Source organism: Mus caroli, chromosome 6, assembly GCF_900094665.2.
Source record: "Mus caroli chromosome 6, CAROLI_EIJ_v1.1, whole genome shotgun sequence".
Classification (NCBI taxonomy): Eukaryota; Metazoa; Chordata; class Mammalia; order Rodentia; family Muridae; genus Mus; species Mus caroli.
The window spans coordinates 120,577,356-120,580,853 of record NC_034575.1 but is presented as its reverse complement, the minus strand read 5'-3'; the positions used below and the strand labels follow the sequence as shown (position 1 = coordinate 120,580,853).

At 45.3% G+C, this 3,498-nt stretch overlaps 1 protein-coding gene across 1 annotated transcript in view; it reads left to right on the top strand.

Annotated features, from left to right (window-relative positions):
* Positions 1-3,498, top strand: part of Cd4 (CD4 molecule) — a 25,284-nt gene that overhangs the window by 5,192 nt on the left and 16,594 nt on the right. The gene's annotated exons all lie outside the window — the stretch shown is intronic.

The following is a 3,498-nucleotide window of genomic DNA, read 5'->3' as shown; positions in this document are numbered from 1 at the left end:
TCTGATTAAACAAAATTTATTTTTCTATCTATCTATCTATCTATCTATCTATCTATCTATCTATCTATCATCTACTTATCATCTGTCCAGCCATTTGAAGCATCTTTGTGTTTTAGGTTCTGTTAGATTCCCCTTTCAGCCAGTGGAGGATCTGGACAGAGCTATTTCTTAGCTTCCCCTAAGCCATGTTGTTAGAACGAATTCCCCACACCTCCTCTGAGTGCTATGTCTCCATNAAGAATTATGTATGTGGGATCCAGATGGCCCAGTGGATAAAACTGCAAGTGTCATGACCATGACCTGACTTCAAGGGATTGTGTAGAAAGGGAGTTTTTACAGGGCTAAGGAGACTAACCCGTATTTGAGGGGCACAGATGCTAGAAACAACAGTGAAGTGTTTAAAAAGGAAAAAAAAATCATGCTTCTAGAAGCCAGGAAGAGCCTAAGTTGTGGACGAGGACCAACAGGCAGCAGTTGTAATGGGGCAGGGCAGAGGGAGGGCAGACACGCAGCTTTTGGCATCAAACACACCCAGATAGAGAGTGGATAGAGAGTAGGGAAACACTCTAGTCTCTGGCTAGGACACTCCCCTCTCTTTTTGACATTTCTCATTGGCAGCCCCAAGTGGTCACTGGAGAGCCAGGAAGCCTAAAGGATACAGTTAGTAGCAGCCAACTCCCTTGGTGGAATTTTGGGTGCATGGTGGGGTGGCTTGGCTCCATCCAGGCCAGGGCTGGGTGTGAGTATACACTTAGTGACTGGCCTTCTTTCTCAGGTTCCCTCCCTCTCCCTCACCCTTCTTTCCTTGAAGCTACATTTTTGTAATACTGAGGCTAGAACCCAGGGCATGCAAAGCAGACCCTGTACCCCTGAGCTTCGTCCTCGGCCTTCAGTGACCCACTTAAGGAACAGAATCCATGTACTGCGTATAGGAAGATGCACCAATGAGATACTTGCCTCTGTTCATCCTATTTGGCTTAAATTAAACAGGGACATTATCCACTTCCACTGGTGCCAGCCTCGTGGTGGCTTAAGGCAGCTTGAGACTGTCATCTCTGTCCTTGTAGAGTTCAGGCTAGCGGGGAAGGGATTATGTGAATCACTCTCTGTTAAGGTGGCAGAGGCAACATGGCCAAGAGAGCATCAACAGAGAACTGATTGAGTTCAGAAAGGGCAGACTGCTACAGAGCAACGCAGCAAGGGTTAGTCAAGGGGACAGAAAAATCAGGCTTGGGATAAAGAATAATGAATAACTCTTCATGAATATCTTTCCTCACCAGCTCTGGACCAGATTCCCTGTTGAGACTCACCCTTAACAGTCACTTCCCTGAGCCCCACTTAGAGCCCGGGCCACTGGGTTGCATTGCTTTCGTGCATGTGCGCATGCCCGTGTGTGTGTGTGTGTGTGTGTGTGTGTGTGTGTGTGTGTGTAAATAACAGTGATTTCACTCATCACCAGAACCGATCTCAACCCTTCTACCTTGCCTGTTAGGATTTATTGCCAGCCCCTAAATACCTTCCTATATCAGCCCCCTGTGCTGTGTTAGTTCTTAGCACCTCTAGCACACCCCGAGGGACTGAGAACGGTCCTTCTCCTTCTCCTGTCTGCTTGCTGAAGATGGCCTTGAACTCCCGATTTCCTGCCTCTTTCTACCTTCTGTGCAGAGATTATTGGTATACACCACCACAGCTNGGACCACTCCATGTCCGGTGCTCCTGAANCCATGGCCTCACACACACTAGGCAGATACTTACTAACCGAGCCACAGTCTCAAATGCTGCTTTTAATTTTTTTGGAAAATTTATATTAAAGCATTGCCACCGTCGGCNCAGACACACAGTGGTGGATAGAGCACTTGTCTATTGTGTGTGGCTCTGAGTTCCATCTCAACAGAAAATTTTATCAAAAATGAATATACCCAGCTGGTGAGGTGACTTATCTGGTAAAGGCGTCTGCTGCCACCGAGCCAAACCATCCCACTAGATCCCTAAGCCCCAAAATGGTGGAAGAAGAGAACTGACTCCCACAAGTTGTCTTCCGACCTCCACACAAGTGTAACATTTGATAAACAAATAGACAAATAATTAGATTTATAGNTAAGTAAATGAATAAGTAAATAAGGTGAAAAAATTAATGAATAACAAGCTCTGCTCTCGCCACTTCAGTAAGAGATGTGTTTTGCTTTCAGTTTGATGTTTTTCTCTTTCTTACTTAAACATGTTATTTTTAGACAATTTCATATACCTGTAACTNCATTCTNANTATTCAGCTCCCACCATCTTCTCTTTCTCCCAAGTTGTCAACCCTCCCCTTCCCTGAAAACCTTGCTTCCCCTTTTATGTCTTTTTTGGTTTTGTTCTTTCATGACCCGTCCAGTTTAACTAGGGCAGCCCCCGTGCATGGGTTTGCAGTGATCCAGGGCATGGTCAAGACACCAGTGGCTACGCCGCTGAATACCATGACTGTTCCTCTTCCAGCCGCTGCCCGCTGTCTGCTGCCCGCTGCCCATAGCTGCTCAGGGAGAGGCGGGGCTGTGGCCTCCTGAGCTCCTGCCCATCCACAACTGGGCCCCGTCTTGTGCAGGGTCAGTGGTTTAAGGTTGGCAGGGGCCACAGCTTTCATTTGCCTTGCTTTTGGCCAGCAAGCAAGAGATGCATCAACACAAAAACAAAGAGCTGGGGGTCCAGTTCAGTGATAGACCGCTTACCTGGCAGGCACACACGGGGGTTGTGTCTCTGGCACCATGAAATGAGTAGACAAGCCAACTGCNCAGCCTTGGTGCAAGGTCCACCCATAAACCTAACATAGTAACTATTTGAAAATTACAGTTATCAGGGTTAGGAGTGTGGCTCAGTAGTAGAACACATATCTGATGCATGGGAATCTCTAGGTTATAGGCACACTACTGGGGTAAAACAAACAAAAAAATTACAGTATCAGTAAAGGTGATATGATTTATAGGTGAAATAAAGCTATCTGGAAATGGTTTACTAAAGTTTCTGAACTTGGACCTAAATGTGTGTGTGTGTGTACGTNTAATTTTTATATACATGAAATGTTGTCGGTCTATGCTTATACTTTACTTTTTGTTTATTTATTTATGTGTATGGATGTTTTGTCTCCATGTGGGTCTGTGTGTCACATGCATACCCTGGGACTAAGTTCCAGACAGGCCACCAGTAAGTGACTGAACCCAGATCCCCTGGACGAGCAGCCAGTGCTCTTAAGGGCTGAGCCGTTGTTTCAGCCCCTGTTTATANGTCTAACCAGAACAGACATCGAAAGTAACAAGAGATGTTTCTCTATACGGAGTCTAATGGTTTCTTTTATAAACTACTTGTCCAAAGCTTCAAATAATTAACAAAACAACAAAACCCATTCATCATATTGTCTCTTAAAACTAGATTTGAGTGTATGTGAGTATGTATGTTTGGGATAGCATATTTGTGTGTGAGTACATATGTCCACTTAGCATGCTTGTGTGTGTGTGTGTGTGT